This window comes from Malaclemys terrapin, chromosome 24 (assembly GCF_027887155.1).
Source record: "Malaclemys terrapin pileata isolate rMalTer1 chromosome 24, rMalTer1.hap1, whole genome shotgun sequence".
NCBI lineage: Eukaryota > Metazoa > Chordata > Testudines > Emydidae > Malaclemys > Malaclemys terrapin.
The window spans coordinates 7,473,919-7,492,269 of record NC_071528.1 but is presented as its reverse complement, the minus strand read 5'-3'; the positions used below and the strand labels follow the sequence as shown (position 1 = coordinate 7,492,269).

General features: G+C 49.0%; 1 protein-coding gene across 3 annotated transcripts in view; it reads left to right on the top strand.

The window, feature by feature from the left end:
- LINGO3 (leucine rich repeat and Ig domain containing 3) overlaps positions 1 to 18,351 on the top strand; it is a 128,220-nt gene that overhangs the window by 8,780 nt on the left and 101,089 nt on the right. Inside the window, exon 1 of one of the 3 annotated variants that reach the window (XM_054013949.1) lies at positions 13,645 to 13,697. The exons of the other annotated variants lie outside the window; for them this stretch is intronic. The gene's annotated coding sequence lies outside the window, so the exon portion shown is untranslated. Of the gene's footprint in view, positions 1 to 13,644; positions 13,698 to 18,351 lie in introns of those variants that run through there. 3 annotated transcript variants of the gene reach the window in all.

Genomic DNA, 18,351 nt, shown 5'->3' with positions numbered 1-18,351 from the left:
AATTACAGACAGCCAAGGTGCAAAGACATTGTGTGGTGAAGAAAGGGTAGTGGAGCAAGCGGCAGAGGGATAGCAAAACAAGTAGGCGAGGGAGAGACATGTTTAAAGTGGAGATTTGAAAAAAGACAAAGGACAGCAATAAACCTACGAGAGAGCTTGAAAAAGTGACAACACTGGCTCGGGCTGGCTGTGTTAGGAGCACTGATTTGACTTCTGGGCTTTATCGGTTGAGTTTTGTGGGAGGCTATTTGTAAAGTGTTTCGGTACAGGTCACCTTTAGAGACAAAGGAAATGCTTCTGCAAGGATTGCAAGTGCACCAGAACACACCCGTTTAGGAGGCTGCCTGTTAGACATAAGCGAGGTCAGTGGCTAGGGACGCAGTTGCAGCAAAGCCCTGCGTGTCTGCCAGGGTGTGCTATTGTCTACTCGTGGCTGTCTGATAGACCGCATCAGAGACCTATTACCGCGGCACACTGAGTGATCTCCTTTGGCAAAGGTGGCGGTGAAGGCTTGTGTCTTTGGAATGGAAAGGCCCGGGTTCTCGTCCTGTCTCATTGTGCATTGGCTCTAGTTAGCGATTGTTTGGTTCTGCAGCACGTGGATGTGTCTGTGTGTTCTAAGTCCCCAAGGAAAATGTGATCAGCCCCCCAGGAGAGGTTCCGGGAATCTAGTGGAGTTGCACTTCTGGGTGGGCTACGACAGCCTCGTACGTGTGAAAGTGTGAAAAATCGGGACAGGGGCAGGGGGTAATAGGAGCCTATATAAGAAAAATCCCCAAAAATCGGGACTGTCCATATAAAATCGGGACATGTGGTCACCCTACTCATGCCCAGCGCAGGCTGAGCTCCCCAGTTGAAAGTCCAGCACCTACCACTCTGGCTGCACGGCAGCCAATGAGTGATTGAGCCCCCTGCCCTGTCCCCGCCTTGATTTTTAGCTGCCCAAAGCCGCACAGCTCCTCTGGTTGGAATGAGTGTTCACCACCACGACAGATGCAGGGTATGTCTACACTACGATTGCAGCCCGTTTAGCCATCCCCGTCTAGCTAGATCAGTACCAGAGCAGCGAAGTCTCTGCAGAAGGGGCTGGACAAGCCCACCTGGCGCTCTGGATTCTGGATTCTTCAGGTGACTGCTCCACACTAACTCCTGTGCTGCCCACAGCTTCACTGTTCCAGCGCCTGCATTAGCTAGATTAAAGCTAGCTTGGGGTAAGTCTGCGTGAGTTGCAATCAGACCCTGCACCCGCAGGGCAGCCGTCCCCCACTGCGGCGCTGCCCTGCACCCGCAGGGCAGCCGTCCCCCACTGCTTGCTCAGACCTCAGCCCGTCTCTGGGAGAGATGTTTCCAGTGGCCCCTCACAGGCAGCTGTTACTGCACCCTCAGCAGGCGTGGGGCTCTGGGTTACTTTTCTTAATTTAAGACAATAGGATAGAGTCCTGAATGGAATGCTGGGTATGTGCCACCCTTGCCCTCTGCTGGGTGGAATAGGAACCGCTCCGCTGCATATCATAGGCCCTGTACTGTCGGCACCAGCAAAGATCCCCCTTGGGCTCAAGTGGCCAGGCCCCTGTGTGTTACCGCAGTTCTGCTGCTGCCTGGCCATTCAGTTCCAAGCGGAGCTGAGTGGCAGCTGTGGCATCCTAAATTGGCCGTGGCTATCGCTGCAATACATGTCTTTATTCGTGGCTGGCGAGAGGGGCCAGATTGGCAACCGGCCCTGGAGAGTGAAGTCCTCTTTCTATTCCCAGAACAGGGACCGCCCTGGCAGTCCTGCCTCACAGGGGCCATTTCTAAGGGCCAGTGCGGGGGCAGCTCTCCATGGACCACACACCAGAGGCTGCCCAGGAGAGTCCTGGCCCCAGGTGACTGGGAACTGAACTAAAGTTCCCAGCTCATTTCTAAAGGCCACTGAACGCAGACCGGCTTGTACCCATTTCAGGATACTCCTAAGGCCTAGGAGAGGGTCCTTATTTGGTTCCCAATCCCAGGAGCCATCAATGCCCTGACTTTTCCCTCCCCCCTCCCTCCCCTCCCTGCCGAACAAATGATGGGCAACTTTCTCATGGATTGGGGCCTGCAAGGGATGTTTAGTTATTGCAGATTTCAGGTATAGGGCGACGGCAGAGACTGTGGTCTAGAGGTTAGCGCAGGATGCCTGGGTTTCACTCCTGGGTGTGCCACTGACTTACTGTGTGGCTCCGGGCCCAATGTGACATGCAGGTTCTGCAATGCCCCCTCTTCCTCAGCCAGAACGAAGGGAACCCGTGGCCAAGCTATGCCCCTCTGGCCTTTTATCGCCTGCTGCGTCTCTCTCTGCCTTGGAATGGGCGGGAAAGTCACAGGGGAAAGTTCTCCCTGGGTTGGGTCTCTTGGGTATCCACAGAAGGCAAAACCTCTAAGCAGTGAGATTTCCAGATGGTTCTTCTCAGTCTCGGCCTATTTTGTGTTAATGATGCCAGATTGGCTTTGAATGCCCACTGCTGCCTGTTCGCTCACATCAGCTGCCTGGTCTGAAAGGGGACGCAGCCAGGGCGGAGAGTAAACCTGTTCTTGCTTTGGCTTCTATCTTCTTGCTAACCCTGGGCAAGGCTTAAAAGAACCAAATACTTCAGTGCTCCTTTATAATTAATGCCACTTGTCCGGCACTGTGAGCAACCCTACGATAACAAACCCCCGTGTGCATTCCAACCCTCAGTAACAACCTGCTGACAGCAAACTGGCTGATACGGCTCTTCTGAGAAGCTCTTCAATGACAAAACCGTCGTGAGGGTCCCCAACCTCCAGGAGCAACCCTACAATAATATGCTCTCTTGACTAAACAAATATTAAGAACTAAGACATGCCGACCTTAACAACCAGTGTGCACATATAACTGGCTGAGTGAGTGTTACAGGTCCCGTTCTGTGCCGATTCGCAGAGGATATGAGTCTGTAACAGCCCCAGACTGCCATGCCTGGGCGCTTTAGCTCCAGCTGTAGCAAATCACACTTTTAACCCTGGAGCTCCCCGGTGAGTCACCGTCATCCATACCCCATGGCCGTCTCCATAGGCCGTGGGGGGAAACCAATGTTAGTAAGAGCTAAGACAGATTTCTGTATCAAGCTGTCCAAAGTCATGATTTTTAGTAAGCGACAGTGAGTTAATGAGAGAGAATTTTAACCTGAAGCATCAGGTTTTGTTCTGCAAGTAAAGAAAACTTGAAATTAGGGCTGTCAAGCGATGAAAAAAATTAATTGCGTGATTAAGCGCGCTGTTAACAATAGAATACCATTTATTTTAAATATTTTTGATGTTTACTACCTTTTCAAATATATTCATTTCAGTTACAACACAGAATACAAAGTATACAGTGCTCACTTTATATTTATTTTTGATTACTAATATTTGCACTGTAATATATATATATATATATTTTCAATTCACCTCATACAGGTACTGCAGTGCAATCTCTTTACCATGAAAGTTGAACTTACAAATGTAGAATTATGTACCAAAAAACCTGCATTCAAAAATAAAACAATGTAAAACTTTAGAGCCTACAAGTCCACTCAGTCCTACGTCTTGGTCAGCCAATCCCTCAGACAGACAAGGTTGGTTACAATCTGCAGGAGATGATGCTGCCTGCTTCTTGTTTACAATGTCACCTGAAAGTGAGAACAGGTGTTTGCATGGCACTGTTGTAGCTGGCCTTGCAAGATATTTACGTGCCGGATGTGCTAAAGATTCATATGTCCCTTCATGCTTCAGCCACCATTCCAAAGGACATATGTCCATGCTGATGACGGGTTCTGCTTGATACTGATCCCAAAGCAGTGTGGACTGACGCATGTTCATTTTCATCATCTGAGTCAGATGCCACCAGCAGAAGGTTGATTTTCTTTTTTGGTGGTTTGGGTTCTGTAGTTTCCGCATCAAAGTGTTGCTCTTTAAGACTTCTGAAAGCATGCGCCACACCTCATCCCTCTCAGATTTTGGATGGCACTTCAGATTCTTAAAACTTGGGTTGAGTGCTGTAGCTATCTTTAGAAATCTCACATTGGTATCTTCTTTGCATTTTGTCAAACCTACTGTGAAAGTGTTCTTAAAACGAACATGTGCTGGGTCATCATCCAAGACTGCTATCACATGAAATATATGGCAGAATGCGGGGAAAACAGAGCAGGAGACGTACAGTTCTTCCCCCAAGGAGTTCAGTCACAAATTTAATTGACACATTATTTTTTTACAAGCATCATCAGTGTGGAAGCATGTCCTCTGGAATGGTGGCCAAAGCATGAAGAGACATACGAATGTTTAGCATATCTGGCATGTAAAGACCTTGCAACACCTGCTACAAAAGTGCCATGCGAACGCCTGTTCTCACTTTCAGGTGTCACTGTAAATAAGAAATGAGCAGCATTATCTCCTGCAAATGTAAAGAAACTTGTTTGTCTGAGCAATTGTCAGAATAAGAAGTAGGACTGAGTGGACTTGTAGGCTCTAAAGTTTTACGCTGCTTTGTTTTTGAGTGCAGTTATGTAACCAAAACAAAATCTGCATTTGTAAGTTACACTTTCACGGTAAAGTGATTGCACTACAGTACTTGTATGAGGTGAATTGAAAAATACTATTTCTTTTGTTTAACATTTTTACAGTGTGTATATATATTTGTAATCAAAAATAATATAAAGTAAGCACCGTGCACTTTGTATCCTGTGTTGTAATTGAAACCAATATTGAAAATGTAGAAAAACATCCAAAATATTTAATACATTTCAATTGGTGTTCCCTTCGAACTGCGATTAACTTTTTTTATCACGGTTAATTTTTTTTGAGTTAATCGCATGAGTTAACGGCGATTAATTGACAGCCTGACTAGAAATAATATTAGACTCTTAGGTGCCGATCCAGGAAGGGGCAGAACAAACCTGTCTTGATCCTGCAAAGCGCTTAAGCCCACGATTCGCATTAAGTAGGTGAGGAGCCCCATTGATTCAGTCGTGCGACGTACATGGGTAAAGCTACCCCGGTGCTGAAATGCTTTGCCAGCTTGGGGCCTGAGCACTCAGCACCGTGCAGGATCAAGCCCTTACACACTGTGATGCTCAAAAACAAACCAATCCTTCCAATCCCTCAGGATAGGTAACGATTGTTGTTGTCCCCATTGTACAGAGGGGAAACTGAGGCACAGACTGTGACTTCCACAAGGGCAGTCAGTGGAAGAGTTAAAGAATCCACTAGACCATCCAGTGTTGACATGGCAGCGACACTTCGTCACAACGAAGCCCACGCTTTCACCCCTGACTCCCGGCCCTTCTTCAGAGAGAGGAAAATAGTACTCCAACTATTACTGGTACCACTGCAGTGCCTCTGAGTCCTAGCCGTGGACCTGGAACTCGGTGTACAGCTCCTAGCGCAGCAGCAATGCCGTCTGCAAAGGGATCCGGATTCTTCCTCCTCTCCAGGACTCCCCAGAAGCCGGGAAATTCCGTGCATGGCCCTGGGCCACTGTTGTGCTGCTGCGTGTGGTTTTTCTTTCAGAGGAGGCCTAAAGCCAGGGCCTTCCACTCGCGGCTGTTAATGATCCCATGGTGCTTTTTGCAAACGTAGGGGTAACGATCCCAGCATTTGGCTGAATGCCAACTTGGAGCATCATTAAGAACTTCATTGTTCTGGGTGCAGGAAGCAAAGTGAGTAAAAGTAGGGGAAGGAGGGGGGATTAGAGATAGTACCTGTAAATGATGCTGCTACGTGTCAGGGCCATTTTAAGCATCCTTTTGTTGCTTTTTCCATCCGATTTACACAAACGTGGTTGTGGCAAAGTTGCCATTTTGGTATACAGATCCGTTCCTGTTCAGAGGATCAGCCTGTCATTTCAAATGACGATCTGCCTTCTTAAATTCCCATTCCATGTGGTATTCCTCATCGCCCCTTTCGGGTGCTGTCGGAGAGCTGATCTGCTCCGCTTACTAATGAGAAGCATGGAAATAAAAATGCAAAAAACTTAGGGAACTCTGCTACCAAGGCGGCACATCCGGATACACAATTGGGCACCCAGAGGGAGTATATCTTTGAGAGCTGGTTGGAGCATGCAGTGGCTTCATTAACACTGCTGGGTGATCCTCCCCTTTTGTATTTGTGTTCATTAGCGTAGGTTTCTTCCTGGATTTTGGCTTCTCTCTAAATGGGAATGGTCTTCAGTGAGCCCGGCAGTGTCTTCTGCCTCTGTGCTCTTCCATGCAATTTGCTGGCGTTTCATCCAGCGGCTGCCAGCAAACTCTGCACTGTGGCGAGCATGAAAAATTCAAGAGGAGGGGTACATGAGGAATCAGCAAAGATGAGCGAAAGAGCCCCCTGGGTGACACAAGCCAGAGAGCTGAGAGATGAATCGAGAGAGAGCAATAATGAAAACCTACTTTTCATGCTGGCCCAAAGCTGTTTGCTTTTCTCTCTGGCCCACTTGAACTTAAAAGCCACAGCCAATTTGCCAGCAAGTTCAGAGGCAGCAGATCACTTCCAAGCCACCTCCATGTTCTGCTCTGAGATGTGTCTGTCTTGTTATCCTCTGTCTGCCGGCCTTCGCTGCAGTCATTGCAAGGCTGTGTTCAGCTGTAGTGGAGTGTTTTGCCTAATGTAGCTAGTGGGTTGGAGTGTAATAAGTCAGTTAAATGTCAATTTTTATATGCAGTTCTATGATGGATTATTTTTAATAGACCACTGTTCGCGCGCGCGCGCGCGCTCTCTCTCTCTATAAAGTTTGCTTGAAACGTTAGGGTCTTTTTATCATTATTATTATTACAAATGCACTCTTTCTGCCAGCCTTCATTCCTAGAGGAGATGGCTAGAAAGGGGTCTGGCGCAGTGGTTCTCAAACTGTGGGTTGGGACCCCAAAGTGGATCGTGACCCCGTTTAAATGGGGTCGTCAGGGCTGGCTTAGACTTGCTGGGTCCCAGGGCCAAAGCCAAAACCCGAGCTCCACCACCCGAGGCCAAAGCCTGAGGGTTTCCACCCTGCATGTTGGGATTCAGGTTACAGACCCCCCCACCCCGCCTGGGGCTGAAGCCCTTGTGCTTCAGCTTTGCCAGCCCCCCACTTCCCCTGCCCGGGGCAGTGGGGCTTGGGCGGGTTCAGGCTTCGATCCCCACTCCTGGGGTCGTGGAGTAATTTTTATTGTCAGGAGGAAGTCGCGGTGCAGTGAAGTTTGAGAACCCCTGGTCTAGAGGAAATAATTGGAAGGAAGAAATAAAATATTATAATAGTCATATGAAAACCTTTTCCTATCTCCCATGTAGACATACCTTTCCTGCTGAAGGATGTTAAAATGTTCTAGGCACTCCTATGTGTATGTACCCAGACAGCGCCTCCCTGCCACCAAAATGCATCTCCCTCTCCGGTGAAATGCCACACCTGTTTAACAGCTAATGAAAGTGGCGCTCAGTACCCGCGATGGGTCTGGAAACATTTCTAATGGTTCTGTAACCCCCAAAACATCCTGCTTTGGTGGGATTTTGGTGCACGGAGGACAGGAAATAGAGAAGTATATGGTATCCAATTAAAATTGTTGGGACGGGTTGATGATTTAGGGGGAGTGATGTAATTGCTAGTACTGGGAATTTGGCAAGGACACTGAAGTCAATGACAGCCGCCTGGGGGTGACGTCCCTTCGGATCTCTAACAATCTCAGATCGGGGGTTTACATCTCCGCTGAAAGGCAGCAAGTCCGGCAGCACAGCTTGCCCCTAGCCCCAGGGAGGTTTAACAAAGTGCACCACTAACTCCAGTCCGTGTAGGAGATCCACATTCGCATTTAATATGAATGAGCCGATGGGCAGAGACTTTGCTCTTCTCTTTGTATTGTGCTGGTTTGAACTTAGCAAATCACAGCCTGGCCCTGGGTTCTGACCAGAAGCCCAGACCAAGGTTCACATGCTAGGAACGTCTCTGCTTTGTTTGTGGGCTCTCTTTTGAGGAACATATTGATAGCACAGGATTCCACGTGTTGCTATTTGAAGTGGGGCTAGGAGCTATTGGAGGGGGGTAGCTGCCTCTGGGGATTGTTTTGGAGATACCTGGCGTTTGGAACGGACCAACTTGCATCACAGGTTAGAGAAAAGGGCTCTTCCGAAGAATTATCCAACGGCCTTGGGATAAGTTAGGGGTGGATCAGCAGAATCCAGAGAAGCAAAGACTCCATCAGACACAGGGAATCACCCCAATGTTCTTTCCCGCTTGGAAGAAGAATTTTAGCAAGTGTCTCCCAGGATTCCTTGCCAGCTCACCACAGGTCTAGTAAGTAGATTGTAACCTCCCTTTCCAATCAGGCTCTGTGCAGTAGCTCAAGCCTTTATGAATCCTGCCTGGGGCTCTGTAGAAAGCTACTCAGAAGCTACCCCTGGGTGCTCTGAGACGCAGGGCTCCCTTTACACCAGTTTCAGATAACTGCGCTGTCTGGGTGACATTGGTCTATAAAGCCCTTTATGGCCTGAGCACTCTCAGACTGTGTATCACTGCCACAGTTGAGGTCAGCAGAGATGGTCGCTCTAATAGTCCCTAGATTTAAGACTCTGGGGGCAGAATGTTCTCCCTGGAGGGCCTTTGTCCTGCCCTGGGAGTGCAGTTATCAGAGAACTCCAGTTCATTTCCCCCATGGGTGCACTGGAGCCCAAAGGTCTATCACTGGAGCACAGTTCTTGTCTCATCCCGGCTCTGGTTCTTGCCTCCTGGGTAGAGCTGTTTAAATAACAGATTTTTCAGTTTGCTGGCTGAGCTGAAAACGTTTTGTTGGTTTATTTATTTATTTGGTGGTTTTTTTTTTTTTTTTTTTTTTTTAATTAAACGGTTCTGTCAAACGAAACATTTCATTTTGGTTTTGAGTGTTTCACCTCTTTGCAAATACAACTGAACTCAAATTTGCAACGAAAGCTCATTTGGGACTGAAATGTTTCATTTAAAAAAAAAATAACTAAAGGTTAGATTTTTGGGGCGGGGAGTGGTTTCGACCAAAACAATCTGGCGAATTTGATGCTGCATTTTTTTTTCTGTATGCTGCGGGAGGGGGAAAGAGGTCCTTCTGAAAAATGGCCCCCAGCTGTACTCCCGAGGGGAAGCATTGGTAGATAAGAGGAAGTCTCTTGTGTTTTAAAAGCCGTCTCTTGTGTTAAATGTGCTTGTACCCAGAGATTGTCCATTGGACCTACTTTATCGGTGTCTCTGGGGATTTACGTTGGGGACTGGAGCCTTTCAGCTCTAGGCCAGTGGTTCAAATCCAGTGCAGGATGCCCCAAAATTGTTCCCCACTGATGGCTTTTTGGTGGCCAACGTGCGGTAAGGTGAGGGCCTCAGTACAGTTCCTAGTAACCAGGTAGCCAATTTGAAACAAAAGAAAACCCTACTGCACTGTCAATGAGGGAGGTTGGTTTGTAAATCTCCACAGGACAGCCAGAAGCTTGGGTTGCTGGTGCCTCTCTTCTAGGGAACGGAGATCTTCAGTTCCTCGGCTGTCAATATGGTATCATTTTTGCAAGCCCTATATATTGCACTCAATACAAAAGTTATAAGAGAGGAAGAAGTGAATCAGGCATGCCTTCAAACTTTAACCTTGAAAATGGACTGTCGCCAAGACTGTGTCGTTCACCAGTTGGCCACCGGGTCTCTTCAAAACATCTCCGCTTGGGCATGGGTGTCAGCGGACATGTTACCGCTTCCTGTTGGGTTGCTTTGCTATTGGTGTTTCCCATCACAACCTTTAAAGCTTCTTGCTGAGAGAGAGAGAGACACACACACACACATATGGATGGATTCAGAACTGCTCAGCTGTGCCATAGTTAAGGCAGTCTCTCCTTCAGTTAAGTGGCAGAGGCTTGTGCTTTGGGATCATGAGGACATGGGTTCTATTCCCACTGTCGCCACGAAGCTCTGAGCGGCCATAGCATAGTGACAACCGTGACACTCCGAGGATGGCCATGGATTTGTTACCATATTATTTTCAGCCTACAGATTAAACGCTGCAGCTGAGCAAAGCAAAATCTACTTGGCAGCATCAAAACTGGCCAGACAAAGAAGCAAATTCATAGACTAAAATAATTTTAGTGCCGTGATTAATAGACTGCAAACTGCCAGGCCAAATACTCGTCCTCAATGGAAACCTATAATTAGACCAAGCGCTGATGTAAAAGAGAGCCCCGGGGCAGCCCAGTAGAATTGTAACATAAACTGAATTGGAAGAAAAGGTTCCTACAGGAAGAAGCAGAGTTAAACCAAGCTGTTGACTCAAATAAGATCTGAATTGAGTCAATGCAGCATAAGACGAATAAAGGGAGGTCACAGCCCAGGGTGTCAAACGCAGACAAGGCCTTCACCAAACAGGAGCAAAGATCTGGGCTCCCAGAACAGCAGTCACAGAAGATTTAAGTAGCCTGCAATGCTAGGGGCTGGCTGGAAACCATGTTGACCCTTTGCAGAGAAATGAAACCTAAGAAATTCTAGGGGGTGCCTTGATGTTTTCTTAGCCACTGGGCCGACAGGGTCCGTGCCCAGGGGCTCCGGCCAACTGCTACCAGTGGAAACCCGGAGCCCCAGCTGCCGGGTGGGCAGGACAGGAGAAGACCCCGCGCCCCAACCCCACTCCCTGGCAGAAGCCGTGGGAAGGGTGGCCCCTGTCCCCTCTCCATGGCAGCAGCCATCAGATGGGGGAAGTCACGTCCCCCCCACTAGGCCCTCCCCCATCCCCAGCAGAAGCCGCAGGGAGGCAGGGGAAGCCCCCACACCTGACCCTGCTCTCTGGCAGAAGCACTGGGTGGGGTGGGAGAAGCCCCAGCACCCCGACCCTGGTCCCCCGAAGAAGCGCGGGAGATGGCAGGGCAAGCCCCAGCACCCGGGCCCCCTTGCGCCCCAGAGCCGTGGCACAGGGACAGAACTTCTCTGGTCTTGGGGCCGCGGTGTGGGGGGGGGGGCAGAAAGGAGTTGCGGGGCTGCAGTGGGGGCTGGAATGGGGGGATTCTGGGTGGAACAGGAGTGGGCCCCGGGGAAGGGGCAGAAAGGGGTGGGGCCATGGGCAGGGCTGGAGGCGGGACTGCAGGCGGAAGGGGTGGGGGGGCCCTCGCTTGCTCTGACCCAGGGCCCCAGGAAACCTTAATCCGCCTCTGCTTCAGGGGACAGCAAGGAGGAAAATCTCTTGTGTTTTTATGGTACCTTCATTCCAAGTGCTTCCCACATGCATTCCCGCTACTGAAAATACACCAGCCGCCTTTGGGTCAGAGCATGGCAGTGGCTTAACCCGTGTTGAATTTGCTATGAAAGAGGTGCCGGGGCTCAAGCAAATGTTTTGCATAACTGACACAGCAAGCCCAGGGGTGAACCCTGGCACAAATCAAGCACTGGGCCTAACCATGCACAGCAACGCTACACAACCATGTCGGGTTGTGACGTGAAGAATTCTGCATCTCCTCGAAGGGAGCATGTACTTACCCAAGATAGACTTAGGCCAGGTGGGGTCCAGGTCACAAAATCGAGAGTTGAACTTTTGGGAAGTTCTTGGGTGTTTGGACCTGGGTCAGTCTTGTTGCTATTTGACACCCTTTCTCTTGGAAAAAGTGCCTTTGGGTCTTTGAAAACTGCCAGAAAAGGTCAGCGGGGTGTAGGTAACGGTGTCTTATTTCTGTTTGGTGCTTTTAGATTTCCAGGAGTGTGCTGTTTTATGTTAATAAGGCCTGGTACACAGCGGAGAGCCACATCAACACACGCTCGCTGCCCATGGGAAATACCTTCCCCGGTATAAAGCTGATTTATGATGGGCTGCTGGCCGACGCTGCAGTTTTGAGTCAGGAGACTTGAGTTCTGTTCCTAGCTCTGCCTGCAACTTTGCGTGACCTTGGGAAAGCCGCATCACTTTTACACAGATGGAAATGGAGGCACAGAAAACGGGGAATAATGGCACATACCCATCTCTGTAAAGTGCTATGAGATCTGTGGAAGAAAATCATGATAAATATTCGTATCCTTCTCCACCTCTCGGAGGGCACTGGGCCCATTTGTCAGATGACTAAGGTAGCAGATTCTCTAGTCCTTGTGTTTCCATCACACCTTATCCACCGCTTCATCCTTTATTTAAACAAGGAAAATCATTCAAAGATTATATTTCTCCCGTCCTTTTCCCATCACAGTGTCTAACTGAGCGTTACACCTTCAGAATGTGAGGGTAAATTTAATGTCCATTAGACAACAGCCCTGCAGCGTCGGTAAATAGCCAAGACGTTTATGCAGCAAAATTCTGAGGTGATGTGCTGAACAGAACAATCCCAGCCTGAGCGGCGGGGTGTCCTCACAGCGACTCTGTCGTGACGTCGCGATAACACCGTGAAGCAGGTGAATTATTGCTCTCCTCGGCTCACAACTGGAGGAACTTGAGACTGCACAGTAAAACAGCGTCCGAGTCCGTTCTGGCTGGCACTCCCTTGAACCTGGACCTCTGATCAGATCCAGAGTGATGAACAAGGGCTGAGTTGCACGGTTTGAGGCGAGGTGGCCATTCAATGGATCCTCGGGGATTTTTGGTTGCCCTTGGCTGGCACGTCCGAGTGAGGATTGTCTCTCTACTAGGTGGAGAGGTGGGAGGGAAGATGCATGGTAGGTTAATCCCTGGTGCTAGAGTCCCCTTTCACCAAAGGGATAAGATAATGGATTTGTTCCCCACCGTTTAGGGCGGTTTGGACACTGAGAGAATGTCTGCACTGCAATTAGACGCCCATGGCTGGTCCAGGTCCGATGGCTTGGGCTGGGGGCTGTAAAACTGCTATGTAGACATCCGGGTTCAGGGACCCTCCCCCATCGCAGGGTCCCGGAGCTTGGGCTGGAGTCTGAGCCTGAACATCTACACTGCAGTTTTGTTGCCTCCAGCCCAAGCCCCTTGAGCCCAAGTCAGCTGACACAGGCCAGCCGCGGGCATCTAATTGCAGTGTGGACATGCCCTGGATCTCCACACAGACAGAGCCACTTCTTAGTTCTCCATTTAATTCTCACCTCGGTCGGAATAACAAGTTCCTCAGCTTCGCTCTCACTTCTGGGCACCATCTGGTTTCTGGTCAGGTCATCTCTGCACGACACATCTCACCATGGGAGACCAAGAGTACCCATGGGAGGGAGTGTCTATCTCATTTACTCCACAATCCTGACTCAACGCAGCCAGGATACCCGCTCGCCTCTCAATGGGTCAGACCCTCTTGTCCTGTGGTAACGACTGCTATTGTAGGAACTCGGGGTTGGAGAGGATCCACTGCAGTGTTTGCCCTAGAGGAGAATCTCCATCAGCGCTGTGATGCTGATCATAGAATATCAGGGTTGGAAGGGACCTCAGGAGGTCATCTAGTCCAACCCCTTGCTCAAAGCAGGACCAACACCAACTAAATCATCCCAGCCAGGGCTTTGTCAAGCCGGGCCTTAAAAACCTCTAAGGATGGAGATTCCACCACCTCCCTTGGGAACCCATTCCAGTGCTTCACTATCCTCATAGTGAAATGATCTCTCTTCCAGCTGTACTCTGGAGAAACAGACCATCATACGTCCACAGCTGGATCTCCCTGGTTTCTCAGTGGGATCCTTTACTGATGGAACCCGTCAAGGTTGACACCATAACACTCCACCAGCCAACTACCTGTTGACTCACATTGGCCAAGGCACGTCCTGGAGCCATCAACTTTTGAACAAAGATTAGCAGCAGGTAAGGGTTGGGAGGGAAAGACCACCGTAATCAAATACTGATCCAGGAAGGGAGAGCAGGACGGTGCATTAGCGAATTGAATATTAAGTGACATAAACAAAATCTAAAGTGTGCCTTTTTGTTAATATTCCTGCTCAGGAAAAAAAAACTGTTACAAACCAGAAAAAAAATTCTGCCTTCATTAATCCTCCCGCTCATGCACACAGCTGACATCTTGACTGTAGCCTTTGGTGTGCTCCTCGCGCCCAGTGAGGCTCAGCGCTCTTGGGTTTAGACCCTGAGTGTCAGCCGGGCTCTCGTGTTAATCAGAGAAGATCATTTACGGGGCACATGTTATGCAAGGCAGGGAGGCGTATCGCTGCTAAGTTACTTGCGAGGGGAAAAAATTAATTCCTTCCCTCTGAGGGAATCTGAGCTGCTGGTTGGAGCTAGATCTCTGTTCTGCTGTATGTGGGAGGGAGCGGGGTGGTGAAAGCATTTCTCTGCTGGTCTCTTAATTACTGTAGCTGGCTCAAAAATGGGGGACTTGAGATTGATTGCAAGGTCTACTGGGAGAGTTGGCCACACTAAGGCTAGCACCTGGAGAATTGGTCGAAATGTGGCATGCTTTAGGGCAGGTTAACAGTATCTGCCGGCAGAGGTATTGGGTGTTACTGAGCGTCAGGGCCGGCTCCAGCATTTCTGCCGCCTCAAGCAACAACAACAACAAAAAAGCCGCGATCGGCGGCGGCAGTTCAGCGGCAGGTCCTTCGCTCCTAGAGGGAGAGACGGACCTGCCGCCCCCGAATTGCCGCAGGTGCCGCCCCTCTCCGTTGGCCGCCCCACGCATCCTCCACCAGCCATGACGGGGGGTGGCACTTGTGGAGTGTCTTGGTCTTCTAGCTTGATTTCAGTGGGTGGTTGGTTTGTTGTCTGGAGGAGCATCCGGAATGTGGTGGTTGTTCTCCCAGACACACTACCAGAGCCTTTCCATCAAGCAGCACGGGCATTCAGGGGGCCTAACTGGACAGAGCAGTAGCATCTCCTACACTTCCGCAGCAATGGCGGAGGAGAAGAATGATGGTTTAGCCTTTGCTGTAATGTCGGATTCTAGGAAACCCTTGTGCTGCATCTGATCCTGTTCACTGCCAGCAATACTCCATCCTGCTTCCTCTGAGAACCATGATGGTCTATGGGGGGGGGGGCATCTAGGCACTGGTGTGTTACTGGAAGAGGCCAGTGCATGTTTCTAATGGTTCAACAGATCTTTTGCTCCTTGGTCCATGGGTGAAGGGTCCATAGAGGATGCTAAAAGTCACCTACTGCGTCGGATTTAAAACGAGAGAGAGGTTTTATACTCTGGTCTCCATCTCTGAGTATATTCCACGCCCCCTCTGCTCACACCCACTGACAGCAGACTTGATGCCATGGAATCCTCTTCTGCTCCAAACTCTGAACCTTCTTCTATGTCTTCCTCTAATGCAGTGGTTCTCAATTATTATTTTTTTCAATGGACCACTTGAAAATTGCTGAGGGTCTCGGCAGACCACTCAATGATCTTTCCAAATGTTGTTTGTACCATTAGCTAACTATTGTAGTAATTAACCTTTTTTGTTCTACAAATAAAAGCACACGACTCATATTTTCATATCAGTAGTTTTACCTTTCTATTGCAATGGATGTGCCCTCTCTCCCCTGCCGCGGCAGCCCCCAAGCTGGGGCTGGAAGGGAGGTGAGCTCTCCCCTGTCACAGCAGCCACAGAGCTGAGGCTGGGAAGGAGAGGGGGTCTCTCCCCGGCAGCTGCAGCCCTGGAGTTGAGGAAAGTCGCCTCTTTCTCTGGCCCTTCAGATCCCAAATTTCCCCCCACCCCCTCTTCTCATCCCACTGCCCCCTCCCACCTATACTCTATTCCCCCCAAGGCCACCACCTCACCTTATATGTGCATCTTCTCCAGGGTCCAGGCACCTAATTAGTGGAGCCACACCTGCAAGGCTCCACTAATTAGGTGGGTGGCCCTTCATTCTCTCGTGTGCGTCCACCTGAATAGAGCTTGTGGACCACTGGTGGTCCACAGACCACAGTTTGAGAACCTCTGATCTAATGCATTATGGCCTCGCTCGCCTCATTCTGCATTTTTTACAATGCCCACAAGAAGTGAGGAGTCGTTTGGTTTAATTACGTAGCTCCCTTTGGATTTCCCACCTTCTCTGTGCTCATCTCTTAGGGTAAAGTCGGTCTCTTCATGCCTCATCCAGTGCTGGGGACATTGGTATCGTATAAGAAATAGTAAATGGATGTTGCTTTCCTAAGGAAAGCTAGGGCAGGTACATTTTACTTGCTACTTTTGTTGACCTGTCTGTGTCCTGTTTATTTGTGCAGAAATGTCCTATGTGGGGCCTAGCGCCAAAGCTTTTCCAGGTCTGACATCGAATAGAAAACATCAATTACAAATTAACAGCCCGTAACAGATCCCCCTGTGTGCTAATAACAGCAGCAGCAAAAATTACCTGTTACTACCAAGGTCAATCAGAAGCCCGCCCAAGCCAGTAATTACTTTAAACAAGTCTTGTTTCAAACGTGTGTGACTTGCTTTATATACGATAGCGGACTGGCTAGGGGAGGTGTGCCAACGTTGCCCTCTGTGGGATGCCACCAGAACAGCTCAACTGTGGGTCAAAGGCCCTATGCTGTGGACTTCTTTGACTCAAGCAGTAGAACTTGCTTTAAAAGTGCGCACACCTCTTCTCCACGGCTGCTGTAAACGTATAGTACAGTAAGAATCCTGAAATTCTTGGGGGGAGGGGGGGGCACAAATTTGATGCAATATATTTTAGCTGCAGAGCGGTCGCTTTGCCGTTCTCGTTCGTGCCTGTAGCACCAAACACACACACACACGAATTAGGCGGTACCATCAACCTCCATGCATTCAAACAATCGTGTGATTTGGTTCTAAAAATCTCGTGTTGTTTGTTTTTAACTAACCAATTTAGCTCTTTGATTTGGTTTATTTTGGCGGGGTTGTTGGTGATGGGTTTTTTACCATCTGGCTTTTGAGTTGTTAGGATAAATGAGGCTCATATTTTCAAGATATTTCTTCACAGCCATGAGGATTAGAATTTTTTTTTTTTTTTTTAATGAAAGCAGAGATTCGCACGCAATCACAGGACTCCAAGAGCTGGGACTTCAAGGAAAACACTAAATAACACCAGACTTGGGGTAAAGTTGGCAACGCTTGGTTTCGCCTGTTTCTTCTACTTCATCCCCAATCAGGAGATTCTCCGAGGCCATGCCCAGTCTTGTTTTAAAAGTCCCAAGCAATAGGACTGCCACCACTTCGCAGGGGAGATTCCACGTTCCAATAAATCCCATTGTTAGCTGAATTATCAGGAAGAAATTGCCTCATGCTACTTTGGCAATGACCAGCTATGCCTTAAAGGGGAGTTCCTACCACAGTTTCAATTTCTGTCCTCCACTTACCTCCCCACCTTCCTGCATTGAATTCATTCAGCTGAAATACCAACTCTTTCTCCCAGCTGTTCTTGATCTCCCTCTTTCTTCCACTTGGGGGTTTTGTGCAGAAACCGTTTTGTTTGCATGCTCTGTCCCTCCTAAAAATCATGCAACTTTCCAGCCTCCCACACTGCCCTTTAAAGCAGTGGTTCTCTACCAGTGGTATGTGTGTACTCCTCAGGCTACTCAGAGATCTTCCAGGGGGTACAGCCACTCATCTAGAGATTTGCCTAGTTTTACAACAGGCTACGTAAAAAGCACTAGCAAAGTCCGTACAAATTAAAACTTCATACAGACAATGAGTTGTTTATACCGCTCTATATACTGGAATGTAAGTACAATATTTATATTCCAATGGACTGTGTTTTATAATTATATGGTAAAAATGACAAAGTGGGCCATCTTTCAGTACTACTGCGCTGTGACACTTCCGTATTTTTAGGTCTGACTTTGTAAGCAAGTCATTTTAAAGTGAGGTGAAACTTAGGGTACACAAGACAAACCAGACTCCTGAGAGGGGTACAGTCGTCTGGAAAGCTCGAGAGACCGTGATTTAAAGTACTTGCAAATGGAAATAAAAGGGGTTCCTTCTACTTTATGATGTATAAAGAAGCCCTGAATTTTGTTTTCAACACCCCACAACAATCTCTACGTGCTTTTCACCTTCGAAGTATCCGGACTATCAAACTTCATCTTCCCACGTTGTCACTGGAGGTATTCCTGGAGGACCAGAGAACTGGAGTGGGAGCTTTCTTACCTCTTACTGCCCTCTACTGGGTGGACCATGTCAGGCCGGTTCATGTCTATATATGTTTCATCTAACGTCAGCGCCAGCTGCGTTCTTCTGGGGGGCAGCTGTAATGGATGCAGTACGTTACCGGCTGTGGCGTCACCATGAGCCTGGCCCTGCTCCCACTGAAGTGACAGGAGTTTGCCGTTGGCTGCCCTGGGAGCAGGACGTACGACAGGGCCGTAGCACAGCATTTCGTATATGTGTTCTTCCTCCACCAGGGAAAGGAGAGAGGATATAGTCCCTCCCGGCTGTGGGGAGGGAGAGGGACGGTTCTTTGTGACTGACTGGCGATGGCTCTTGGTAGGAAGGAGCACGGGCATGAGCCTAGGACTCAGTCAAACCAGGTTCAATTCCTTGCTCCACCCCAGACG